A 13529-nucleotide genomic window follows, 5' to 3' on the forward strand; every position below is an offset into this window, starting at 1 on the left:
AGGGTGCAAAAACTGACATGACAAGGGGATTTGCAGTAAAATCAAAATGTACTTTTATTAAATAGCCATAGCAAAGATGCGTTAGAGAGAAGGGGAATGAAGAAAGGGAAAAGAGTAAGGAAAAGAAAAAGAAGAGAGGGAGGGCAAGGAGGTATATAGCTACCAGACGTGCAGATGACAAAGTCCCTCGAAGTCCGGTCGACGAAGAGCCGGTCGTCTTCACGTCAGGGGAGATCTCAAAGGTATCAGTCAGGTCTAACCTTTTTTATAGTCCTTTTGAAATGGGGGAAGGGGACCCATTTCAAAATAGTCTATTGATAAAGGGTACAAGGAATCCATCAGTAGTCGATCAGGAACAGGCGTCGTCAGCAGCAGATGTCGTAAGCAGGAACCATTGTGTTCTCGGTCCAGTGGTCGCTTGCAAAACTTGCTCCGGTCCCCACGCATACCTTCCCTCACCCTACGGTGGGGATTTCAGTCTTAGTCCTTTTGGGAAAAGAGGGGAGCTTTTCCATGTAGGGGTCGCACGTCTCAGTCCTTGAGGGGAGAACCTTCTCCCATCTCAGTCCATCTGTCACGGTGGTTGATGTACGGTGAATGGAGGGTCCTTTTGTGGTGACCTCCAGAAAGGTCATTCCAGAGAGAAAGTCCAGCCAAGTCAGAAGGGTGGAGAAATTCCAGCACTAGCGTTGCTGGGTGATGCAGGCAAAGGAGAGCACACTGCCCCTTCTTGGGTGCAGTGTTCCATGAGTTGAGCAAACACACCCATAGGCAATAATCTGGCTTGGTGGACCAGACAGACCTGAATTTTCAGAACAGGATCTTTCCCTTTCCCCAGTGGTCTTGGCTTTCATGACGATTGAGAGGCAAAAAATGAGGGAAGTTTCGGACAGACTCTCACACCTTGTCATCTCCTTTGCTTCTTGCATTCCCTTGCTGCAGGGATGGCAGCAATCAGGCTGTCAGAAGAGGCTTAAGAGAGGCTCCGCTGATTGCAGAAATGGATGCTGCCCAAAGGGAAAAAGAAACAAAACAAACCAAATTAAAAGAGACAAAGGAAAAAGGAACCATTTTTCCAAACTGAGTTCCTAACAGGGTTGAGCTGGATTCCTCCGGCACCCAGAAATACACAGACATGGGACTGAGGGCACCAGCAGCACATCTGCCTTCATGTCCAGCATGCTGCTGTCACAGGCAAACACGGCCCAGAACTGCACTAGTCCATTCCTCATGATGTTGTCACTTGCTGAGATTTTTGTCCTGCTATCACTGTGGGATTGCTGCTTGCTGTCCTGAGGATTTATTCCTTTCAGGAAAGTCAACAGACTTATTCAAGCTCCTCTTTTATACAGATATGGGCTCTTTGAGTGTCCAAGAGAGATGTGGGGCATAAGGCATTTCTCAAGAGACTCCCAAGAGCTCTGAAAAATGTTGATCCCACGTGTTGTTCTCGGGAGCTCTGGACATGCAGGTTTTCAGCAGCAAGCCAGGAGCAAGGACACAAGCAGCAGGATGCAGACGTGCTCAGCTCTGGCTTGCAGGAAGAGCAGTGTCTGCCTCAGCAGACCCCACTCCCTCCTGTGCTGGCTGGCATCTTCCTTCACAGCAGGCACAGCCAAGGAAGTGGCCTGGTCACCAGCTCCTTGTCTGCCACCAAACCTGGCAGCAAAGCCACAGCCATTCTCATCTACTTGCCTGGGCCAGGCAGCACATGGGGCTGGCACAAATCCTGCACAGCTGTGCCTGTTTGGCTGGCAGAAACCTCCAAGGGTGGGCCAGGAGGGACAAGCTGGGTGCCCTCGGATGCTCACAGTGAGCTCCACCCCAGCTCCCCCCTTCCCACAGACCAATCTAAAACCGCTTGGCAGGGACTGCTTTCATTGTGTTCCTCAAGGCCCCGTCCCCAGCACTGCAATACTTCAGTTCCTTTGCTACCAGGCAAAACTGAATACAGCACCTGAGAGCAAAAGAGGGACACAGAAATGACCAGAAGGTGGGAGCTCTCCTCTGAGGAAGGGCTGGGAGCCTTGTGCCTGTTTATCCTGGAGAAGAGCAAGCCCCAAGGAGACTTTTCAATATTTTCAGGGGCTTCTAGGAAAGTTGGGGACATTTCTTTTAGCAGGGCCAATTGCAAGAGGACAAGGGGGAACGGCTTTAAGCTAAAAGACACTCAATTCAGATTGGCTCTGAGGAAGAAACTGCTTGTGAGGAGAGTGCTGGAACACTGGCACAGGCTGCCCAGAGAGCTGGGAGGAGCCCCAAGCCCAGCAACATTCAAGCTCCGCTTGGATGGCCCTCTGAACAACCTGATCTACTTGAAGATGTCCTTGCCAGTGGCTGGAGTTCTGGGCTAGATGACCTTCACTGGGCCCTTCTAACCTCAAGCAGTCAAGATCCTACTTGGTTTTCATTTGAAAAGCACCCAGAGTGGAGATTACTCTGTGGGGGGCCCATCTGATTCCCTGGAGTTTGGCCAAGGAGCAAACCCTGCCAGGGAACAGCTGTTTGGCCTGCAGCCGCTTTGCCTTGTACCTGCAGAAGTTCCTTGGCAGAGCCTCGCCTGTCCACATCCATCTGCAGGCAGCAGCCCAGAAATTCACACAAGCCAGGGGGTAGCCTGAGCTGGTGCAGATTTGGAACCCCTTGCTTGCCTATCAGGTAGCTGGCCTGAAGCAAAAGGAAACATGAGACTCTACGTGATTCTTCCATATCCTTCAGGGCTCACCTAGACCCCATCTTTAAAACTCCAGTCTGCAGTGGCAATTTCTTGCCTAGCAGACGCTTAGAGATGAGCCTTCTCTCCCAAAGGAAAAAAGGCCCCAGTGCAGCCCCAGCTATTCCAAGCTGCACCAGGTCTTGCCTTGACAGCTGATGTGAGCCCCAGGGACCTTTTTTGAAGTGGCCCTTGCTGGAAGCACCTCAAGCTGTGGGAATGGGATATTCTCTAATGGACTCGGAGCAGAAGGACACGGCTATCTGAGCACATTTGCACCTTACCTTGTCACTGGTCTCCTGCATATAAGGAGCCTCTCCTGTGGCCATTTCTATCCCCACAATGCCAAGGGACCAGGTGTCCACTTTGGGGCCGTAAGGCTCTCTTCTCACCACCTCGGGTGCCATCCAGTAAGTAGTCCCGACCATCGACCTCCGTTTCCTGTGCTCAGGGCTGAGCACAGCACAGAGGCCAAAATCAGCTGAGGAGGAAAACAAACACTGCTTCAAGTAGGAAACCAAGGAAAAGGGCTTCTCACTCTCAGTCCCAGAACGCAGTGCTGAATCCAGCTGGAAAAGCAGCTGGGCTCTCCTTGCTCAGGGCTGCAGCCAAGGTCATGGGCAATTGCACAGCTAACAACCCGCCCACGATTCCCACAAAACCTTGGCTTTTCCTCATTCCCCTGAACGTTTACACTGTAACTCTCTCCCTTTGGAAGGAATACCCACAAACCAAAGTTCCTCTGGATACCTGGTTGCTCTCTAGACCACTCAGCACCTTCCAGCTGCGGCCTGGGCTTGCACAGCGCTCCCTGCACTCTCAGCAGCCACTGCTGGCACCCGGCAGCCTCTCCAAAGCAGCCCCACACCGCCTCCCCGCAGCGCTGCGCCTCAGCAGGAATACCCACCCAGCTTGACGGAGCCGTCCCGGCCCAGAAGGATGTTATAGCTTTTGATGTCTCTGTGGATCACCTGCTTGGCATGAAGGAAAGCCAGGCCTTGCAGGCACTGCCAGGGGAAAAAGAAAGAGGAGGCCAAGAGTTAGCCTGATCTGATTTCATCACATGCAAAAGGAGGCTGCTCCTGAAGATTCACAGATCTCCAAGGAGCAGTGAGTGCTGGCAGGAGGAAGAGCTTGCTGCTGCAGCACTAGGAGAGCAGGATCTTTCCAAGCGAAGGCATATTAGCATTGGAGGGGGAAGCATCAGTCAGTCGTTGCTCCAGACTGTCCCCTGCAAAGCCAGTCAGAATGAGCGCTGCTGCAGCGGATGCGCTCTCCCCGTCCGGACGACAAACAATGGTTTGCCAAAAGAGGAAAACGTCCCTGCCTTGGATACCAAGGGGATCACTGTCGGGCGGGAGACTGGAGGACAAGGGTTCTATGGCTGCCTCGACAGCAGACTTGGAAGTAGCTCTTTCGTCAGTTTTCAGCAGCAAGCACCATGCTGGGTGCCATGCCATCCTTTGGAGTGGAGACCTGTGACAGATGAGTCTCTCTTTGGCTTGGCCTCTGGTTTAAAACTCTCACAGCAGCACCTTTGCACTTACAGGCAAAGAAGGCAGTGCAGAAAGGCTCTGGGCAAAGGCTTGGGGAAGCAAAGTGCAGAACAGAAAATAAAAAGGAAAAAGAGACAGAGAGTTCAATGATGGTGGATAAGAGTGAAGAACAGAATACAGGAAGGGCAGGGACACTGGCAGGCAGTTCAGTCCAGATGCTCTTTCTTCTCTGAAGCAGAAGAGCAGCACAGAAAGAAAGCTCTGAACATGGAATCACTCACTTTGCAGTGCTTTCAAAGGATGAGCCTTGTCCAAGCCATCCCAAGCACAAGCAGGACCCCTTACCTCCCGACACACTGTTGCTATGTGTCCTACAGCCATCCTTCTCACGGTGACCACATCAGCTAAAGAGCCTCCATCCATATATTCCAACACCAGCAGGACAGCCTCATCCACAAGGTAGCTGCAAGAGGAAAGCAACAGCGTAGAGCTGAACGTGCACAGCTAAACTGCTGTGGGGAAGAAAAGACTACAGCTGAGTTTTGTTTCCAGGTCACTGGTAAATGAAGATGGAATCAAATGAAGACACACTCCACCTAGGCTAGCCAGTGCCTGCCATCTGTGCCACCTAAAGGAGGAAGGCACATCCATGGAAAAGGAGATGGCTTAGGTGGCAAGCAGGGGAAAAAGGAGGTTTAGTGAGGAAAAAGATAAATCTGGAAGTGGACACATCCCAGCAGCTGCTTCATCATCTTCAGACACAAATTGCCCCATTCCCTCCAGCAGCAAGGAGACACAGTTTTCACAGCTTTTACTAAAGGCAAGTGGGTGTGCAGCACTGCCAACACCCTTTGGAAAACCTTGCAGAAAGGACAGTCACAAACAGGAAAATAATTTCAGACCTGGCAAATTATGTGTCTCCTAGCCTAGTCTTTTGGCATGCAAGGCTATGGAAAATAGTGGGAACAAGGTGCATAATCTCTGGCATGTTTTCTCCTCCAACACTTGGAAAAAATCATGCCCCAAACCAGCAAAACCACATGCAGCAAGTGAACATACAGGCTGCTGGCTTAGTAAGAGAGCCAGGTTTCTGAGATCAATCTTCAAGCTGTTTATGTCAGGAAGCATTCATGGGGACAGAATGCAAACTCCTCCCATGCCTGGTGCAGGAGTGGATTGATGTTCATTGAAAGATCCATTTTCTGCCAGTGGCTAAAGAGCTTTTAAATCTTTGCCTTGCAAGTATGGAAATGAACGTTCCCAGAAAATCACCAGAACTACTTACCTTTCTAAGTAGCTGACAATATTGGCGTTCTTATTTTCTCTCATGAGCAGGATTTCTTTTAATATTCCCTCACAGTCCTGGTGCTGGAGATAAAGTTCCTTTACAGCCACCTACAGTGACATCAAAAGCTCTTAGGGACAGACATGACCAGAGCCTCTTTCTCCGGGCACTCACGGGCCCGGATGCCTTGTCACCTCGGATAAAAGGGACTCTAAAGCATCAACCACAAAGCGCTGACACCACCCTCTGCACCCGCAGGCTTCTCAAATAGACTTTGTTTAGCACTACTATTATCATTTACACACGCTTTGAAAGCCAAAAGTAATTTTTCTCCTGTGAAGAGACGGCTGCCAATTCAATTGTGTGCCAGAGTAAACACATACAAACATGATGGGGAAAATGCTGTCAAAAAAGAACTGCAAAGTGACTCAAGGTAAAGTTACAATCCCAGCACATCCTCACTTCTTCAGTTTGGCTTTTGCAACTTTGAAGAACAATCTTTAGACTTGAAATTATTGAATGGGTTTAAAAATGAATAACCCTTTCTGTGGTACACTATGGATGTGCCCCAGGTTCTAAGCACAGGGCTCAGGGCTTTTGGACGCCTCTGAAACCTCCCTCCAAGTGCAGTTCCTGAGCACAGCTCTGCAGCTGGATAAGGAACTACCTTCTCTAATTCCTTACTATCAAGGAAGATGGAATGTATTTCCTGAGAGTAAAAAAGGAGAATTCAGGACTTGGAACTTCTAGCCCCAAAGAGCAGCAAGACTCTCCAAGACACCACCATGCCTGGTCAGAACAGAGAGCATCTCTCTAGTGGAACACAGGATCAACACAAGGTTGTATTATTTAAGGCTCTTCATCAACTTCTTCTCATTCATCTGTGCACGTGTCTCTCTGTGTCTCTGTGTGTGTAGGTGTGTGTGTATGTGAACTAGGTTTCCTAGGACTGAAAGGCAAAACTGTGCTCCAGACAAGATCTCTCTTTCTGAAGGGCTTGCATTGTATTTTCCAACTGAATCACATGATAGAAAACAAAATATCTGTGTCTGATCCTGGGCTTAAGAGGAATTGGGCTGGAATGATGGCTCTTGCCATCAGCTAATCTATGCACATTTATCCAGTAAGTCCAAGCTAGCGTGTCCTCTGAAAGACACCACGGCCATCCTTGCATTCATTCAGGTAGGTAGGAAGGACAAAGTCTGTCCCAAATGCATTTTGCAGCCTGCCTCTAGACAGACTGCTTCTGCAGAGCAGCCTCTGCAGCAAAGACAGGCGGCCCAAAGCTCTGGCCACAGATCACATCACAGGGAAAGCACTCAAGAGCTGCAAGATCTGCACGGGCACTCACCGCTTGTCCTGTGGCAGTGTCGAAGGCCTTATAAACAGCTCCAAAGCCCCTAGAATCAGAACAGTGGCAAGAGCAGAGAAGTTGTTCAGTGCTGAGGAGCAAAAGGCAGCCCAGGCAGGAGCTCTCTGCTGCCTGCAGTGGCTCTAAAACACTGGGCTTTGTCTACTCTTCAGCCAAGGGCACAGCAGCCCAGCAGCCCTCTGCCATGCAGAGTGTCCAAGAGAGAAGCTGGCTCCCACAGGAAGAAAAAGGGCTGCTAGAATTCTCCAATGCACACACTAGCTTATGCATGTGGGGGGGTTTTCTCTGCCTTTTCCTTCTTGTGTCTGTGCCTGTGACGTGCTTTTCCAGGCAATGAAACACACAGTGCTGCTGGGCCTTCTCACTGCTCTCTTTTCATCCTACCTGCCAAACTCAGGCAACGCCACACAGCCTTTCTTATTTTCCTGACCAGTGAATATTGTTTACAGAAAAATACTACTAAGAAATGCTACTGAGAGCTGTTATCTGACAGCTGTCTGGTGGGAAACAACACACAAAACCTGCTCTCTCAGGTTTTCCTTCCTTCATGAGTGTGGCCATATTACTTTGAATCATACAAAACCATGTCTCCTGGGAAAATAGGCAAACTGGTGCCACATCTTGGAGGGACAGGAGGGCTTCCAGGTCCTGCTCCTTGAGGCAGCCAAGACATTGTCAGCATCCAGTTATCTTTGATGATGCCTTGTACTGCCTCAGTAGTGAGACAGGGACAATCTGCAGCCAGGCTCTGAAGATGCTTGCAGCTTGCCTGACTCCCCACATGCTATTGCACCACCAAAACTCCTGGCCCGTGGTTCTGTACTCCTGGCTGCACTCACACACTGCCAAGATGTTCCCATCCAGTGTACTTCTTTTCTGGATCTTCCACACTCACCACACACCCTGAAAGAAACAAAATGCAAGAAGCAAAGTTCAAAACAGAGAGATTGAGCTTGCAGGAGATCTGAAACCCAGCTCCACTCTCTGGGGCTCTGAGCAATTTGTGGTCTTTTAGCTAATGATAACATCAACAAGAACAACAACAGCAGCCCCAGCAAAACAGGCAGCTCTGCACAGAGTCTGATTCTCCCACACTCCTTTGCAGGGTTGCCTTGAGGGGAAACTAAGCCCATGGAAAAACCATCAGAGCAGACAGAAATCAGAAGACAAACAGGCACCAAGGCAAGTGGCGGTCATCTACAAACGGGAAGGAGGGCTGAAAAATCAGGAGTCTTCATTTTCTTGGGAAGAAACACTCTTGGGAGATTCAGCACAAGGTTACATACTTCCAAAGATTCAGTGCACCCTGGGATCTGGAATGAATTTTTATCAACATCTGCTTTTTTTGCAGAGCAGAAAGAATATTGCAAAGTGAATTCCAGGAGAGGAGGGGATGTTCCCTTCCTCTCAGCAGTTTGCCTAAAGAATGCCTTGACATTTTCAGAGAACAGCAGCTCATGCTACATCCAAGAACAATGGCTCTAAGAATTAGAACCCTTTTCATGTAGGAGCAGGCTAAGTTCTGAAGACCACTTTGCCCGTTCCTCATTTAGTGAAGAACTACAAGTGCTGGTCTTCATCCTGGGCTGCAGCAGCCACGGGCACTGGACTTGGCCCCTTGAACAGCACCCACGTGCCCCATCTTCCCAAAGGGCACAGCCCAGACGGGTCACAAGGACAGCGCCGCTCCTCAGGCGCTGCCGTGACACAGACACCTGCACAAAGGAGATGCTGATCCTCTCACCAGCCCAGGCAAAGCTGCAGCAATGGGGCGGCAGCTGCAACCCCACAGCTGAGGAAGGCTCCAGCCCCTGCAGGCACAGCAGCTGTCAGTGGCAGGGCAGGATGACAAAAAGCTTGGCAAAGCCCACGAACGGCCACTGACAGCCACTGTCAAGAAGCCAGAGGCACACCCAGCTCTGTTACAAGCTGTTGACCCCACTCAAGGTAGAACATGGTTGTCTTTATGTTCAGACCCACGGAGGAGTCAATCAATCCACCTTTTGTCCCAACAGCTGATGGAAGACACTGAGTAAACTGGGCTCTGCTCTGTGCCTGACCCGTTAGTCTCTGACAGCACTGCACTGGCAGCTCTTACTAGTTGTAAGAAGCAACTCATCTGTACTGCAGAGTCACCAAGGCCTTGGTGTGCTTGTGTTCCTCGAGTGCAGGAATCTGTGCAGGGATTGAGGCCAATGCTTAGTATTCCAAGAGTGTTTACCAGCTGGGCATTAGCAGTGACAAAGTGCCTGCTACTGGAGGAACACGCAGCAGAGGGGCTGCAGGCTTCCTCCTGAGAATTGCCTGCAGGGCAGTTCTGTCTGGAAATGCCACATGGATGTGTCTCTTTGATGCAACTTCCTAAACATACAACTAAAATATCCAACAGGGATTGTAAAAAAACGTCCTTCTTCTCTTGAGGCACAATGAAAACAACACTTCCTATCTGATACCTCGGGATTGTTCTAACAATGTAATGTTTTAACTTTTAGGGCACATTGAAAAGACCTCTTCCTCTCTTATTTGTGCTATCAACTGAAGTTCTCATCCAGAAGGTCAGGCTAACCAAAATGTCGAATTCTTATCAAACCCAAACTGTAGAAGGAACAGTAGAAGTACTAACAGTCATAAAAACAACACCAGCATTAAACCAGCCCCACAGCCTATCAAGTTCTGGGAAGTATTTTGTCTCCAATGACTGGTGACAAGTCAGGAGTCTAAAGGGAATCCAGGAAGCCAAGTGTTCTCATCAGTTAGGCCAGACTAGCACACACACCTTCACGGAGGGATTGGCTGGGTTGCAGCCTTCTGCTGCTTGCAAAACAATCCCTGCTTTTGTCTTCACTGCACAGGGAAGCTCAGGCAAAGCCCACCCACTCCCAGCTGCCCTCAAAGGCAAAAGGAATGCCCCAAAGTGCTGTCTGGCTGCCCCCAAGTACAACACTGGCTTCTGTAGAGATCCACAATATCTGTCTTGTTGCCATGATAATTTAGGGAAAAAGCCTCTGCTAGGATTTTTCCTGTCCTGAGGGGCTGAGAGCCTCAGGAAAGAAATGTAAACAATGGCTATCTGCTGCTGTGGAATGCCATGGGTGCATCTTCCATTAGTTCATGTAGATTGTTTTCAATCAGTGACCAATCACAGCCACCTGTGCCAAGGCTGTGAGCAGTCACAGGTTTTTGTTATTGATTCCTATTCTATTCTTGTCTTTGTAGCCTTCTGATCTTCTTCTCTCTGTTCTTTTAGTATAGTTGTAATGTAGTATTTTAGTGTAATATAATAAACCAGCCTTCTGATGAAAATGGAGTCAAGCCTCGTGTCCTCGTCCAAAGGGTCGCAGTTTAAACAAGAGAGCCTCTCACTGGTTTTGCTTTCAAACTAGGACACAAATCCATCTCTTTATTTGAACACAGGAATGGGCCATTGCCTACCCTGCAAGCGGGAGTTGGAAGTGGGGGGAGGGTGGGGTGGGGTGGGGTGGGGTGGGGTGGGGTGTCACCTTCAGTGTTGCCTAGAGGGCAAGGCCAGGGGGCTCAGGGGCAGAGGAAGGGATGCGTTGGTCTCAGGAGGTGCTGGAAGGTGCTGGGCTGGTCCTGGGGTCCCTAGCGGAACTCAGGTTGGCTGGGATGGGACAGACGGAGAGAAAAAAAGGAATGAAGGCAGCTTGGGGAGGCCCATGGGGAGAGCAGGTGGCAGTGGGATCTACGGGGCAATAAGAGGCTTCCTTGTCGACGGTTGTTCTGGGGTCCTCTTCACAGAACACTTGAGAGGGCTGTCCAGGCCGTTCCTGCTGCTGGAGGAGCTGCTCACGCTGTCTGGGTGTGAGGTGCAGCCACCGTCTGCCAACTCTGTCCCGGGGTGCTCCTGTGCAGAGAGGAGGTGGCTGAGGCCCCAGCTGCCAGTGGCACACAGGGACCCTCGTGCACAGCAGGGCCCAGAGCTGGCAAGGCTCCCCAGCACGGCTGGAGCTGCTGGCACAGCTGGGCCCAGCTGGACAGCTGCCCCTCAAGGCCCCGGCCAGCAGGGCACGGCTCTGGGCAGGGTCCCTGGCCAGGAGCGGGCCCCAGAGCGCCTCTGCCTTTCAAGGGCAATCTCGGCCCTGCTCTTTCTCCTCCCCACCTCCCTCTGCCTCTGCCCCGTGCCCCTGGGGCTGCTCTTGGCCAGGCAGACTCAGTGGGAGCCAGCTCTGGCTGCAGCCCCAGCGGGCCCCCCAGGACAAGGCCCAGCAATTGAGAGGCCAATGGAAGCACTGGGCAGCAGCAGAACCCTCAGCAGAGTTATTTGGACAATCATGGACTGGCCACAACCCCACTGCAGTCTCAATGGGAATGTTCCCTGACCACGTTAGACTTTCAAAAGAAGCTGTTTGAGGGGGAGAGCAACAAAACACTCACTGTTTTCTCTTCCAGGAATACCCGATTCCAAAGCAGCCCAACATGAAGACAAGCTCCAAAGAAAGCACGCCTCCCAGTAACCCTAGCCAGCAGACTGTTCCCTGACAGAAACCCCTTCCGAGGCCATCCTGGGCATTGGGAACAGGTCTTGTGGTGCCGGCTGCATCTGTGGGAGCGATGGGGAGCGTGAGCCCGTGCTGTGCTGCACTGCTGAGCTGGCAGCACGGTGGATACGGGCAGGACGTTCTCTGTTTCCCCCAGAGCTGGGGCCTGCAGGCACCTTGCCGGCCCTTGGCACAGGCTGTGCCAGCCAACAAAGCCCAGCAGGCCGGGAGGAGAGCCCGGGGGCAGTGCAGCTGCTTGGGCAGTGGCTGCTGCCAGGGACACGGGCCAAAGCCATCCCTGAGCAGCCACTGCCAGCCCTGGCCCTCCCTGCCCCGTGACAGCACCCCCAGCCCCAGGGGACAGGCTCAGGCCCTGTCAGGACCCAGCGCAGCCCCTGCCCAGTCGGGAGCCAGGGCTGGCTCTGGCCCTGGGCTGGCGGCAGGGCTCCCGCTCGGGGCTGCTCCTGTGCCTTGGGCCTCTGGGCACTCAGGGCCAGCTCCGCAGCAGCTGCAGCGCCAGGGACGTTGCTGCACCCGTCCCGTTTCCCCGGGGCTCTGAACCAGCTCCAGAGGCCTGGAAGCCCAGGCGCCTCCAGCTTTGGCTGCTGCTGGGCCGGGCAAGGGCAGGCCCTGGGGGAAGAGCTGCTGCCACACAGCCCCGGCCAGGGCTGAGCCCGGCACAGCAATTACCTGCTGTGCCTGTGCCCGTGTCTGGCATCGCCTTCCTTCCCGCAGCAGGGGCTGCCCATGAGCCACTGCTTCTCCCTGAGTGTTCCTCCTCCTGAACAGCCTTTTGGTCCATCACTTGAAAAAGGAAAAAAGGGACAACTGGATCAAATGGAAATATTCCCCCCTGGGGAGGTGGCACCTTCAGGAGGCAATGCTTGTCTAAGTCACAGGTAAAGATCAGGAAAAAGCCCAGGTAATTGGGGCTGGGCCAGTGCACTCCCTTGTGCAAACAGCTGCACCACCTGATCTTCTCAGAGACTGGGAAATGGCAGGGGATCTCAGGCCCACAGTACAGTTGGGGCACCCTATCAGCTACTGCCAAATTCCATCCTGCAGAGGCTGGGGAGGAATTGCAGCCAGGCCAGGCTGGGAAACAGCCCTGCAAGGTGTGAAAGCAGCAGCGGGGCAGCGAGGCTGCCATGGATCCCTTCCCGCTGTGCCGGGCACGGCGTGTCCAGATGTGCAGCCAAAGCCCCCGGCTGCTGAGTCCCAGGGGAAGCATGAGGGAAAGGCACCCACCTTGTCCTCCGGGTGCTTCCTTCTGTGTTTGTCTCAGGAATTCATCTGAGTCATGAGAATTTTTGGCTGCAGTATCTTGGGTCTTTCCTTTTGGAGGACCTTAAGAGAAAGTAGTTCCATTTCCCAGGAATGCATCCCACAAAAGCGGGGCTCAGCCTGTGGGGTCAGCAGGGACACACTACTCACCCCTGCCATGGGAGCTGGGTTGGGGCCAAGCATCCAGCCCTGGAGCTGGAGAAGTCCTCCCCATAGACACACCTGTAACTCAACAGCCACAGAAGCTTCTGCCATCTCTGCTGATCTGCACGGGCACCACTGAGCCGCAGCAGCGGTGAGGGGATCGTGCAGGGCGCGGGCACACACATGCATGGTTCTGTGCTGGCACCTGCAGCGCTGCCTGCCTGGCCCAGCTTTGGACTCTGAGCTGGCAGCTCTCCCAGGGGAAAGGCCTTGACCTACCCTCAGCATCTCCCTGAGCCTCAGTCCTGGATGTGGGACCTTCACCGGCAGGTTCAGCTGCAAAGAAGGCAGGACAGAAGAGCTCCTGTGGCACTGCAGGAGATCCTCAGGCTGCCCACAAGGCTCAGCCCTGGGGCACAGCCCTGGGCCCGGCCCCTTCCCTCTCTGCTCTTCTCTTTGACTGCACAGAGCACACGGAAGGACACACTGGCACAGCACACAGGAGGAGGACTGAAAGATCAATGCTCCTTCCTCCCACTGACAGCGATCCTGTGGGATCCCTCAGGGATCCAGAAGGGAGCAGGGAGGGATCCAGAAGGGAGCAAGGAAAGATTCTCAGAATCCTTCAGCCCTTACATAATGTTAAGGGAAATGGTTTATAAATGAGCTTTTGTTGCATTGATCCTGATTATTCACTCAGGAAAGGCAGAATGAAAACTTGCCTCCAGCATCCTCC

At 52.3% G+C, this 13529-nt stretch overlaps 1 long non-coding RNA gene across 1 annotated transcript; it reads right to left on the reverse strand.

Moving 5' to 3' along the window:
- Positions 1-841: 841 nt before the first annotated feature.
- On the reverse strand, positions 842-3381 carry LOC135293100 (uncharacterized). Its single transcript, XR_010355234.1, has 3 exons — positions 2998-3381; positions 2533-2667; positions 842-1007 (listed from the first exon to the last, which is right to left on the reverse strand). It is a non-coding gene; the product is annotated as an uncharacterized LOC135293100 (long non-coding RNA).
- Between the last annotated feature and the right edge of the window lie 10148 nt (positions 3382-13529).

This window comes from Passer domesticus, unplaced genomic scaffold, assembly GCF_036417665.1.
Source record: "Passer domesticus isolate bPasDom1 unplaced genomic scaffold, bPasDom1.hap1 HAP1_SCAFFOLD_67, whole genome shotgun sequence".
NCBI lineage: Eukaryota > Metazoa > Chordata > Aves > Passeriformes > Passeridae > Passer > Passer domesticus.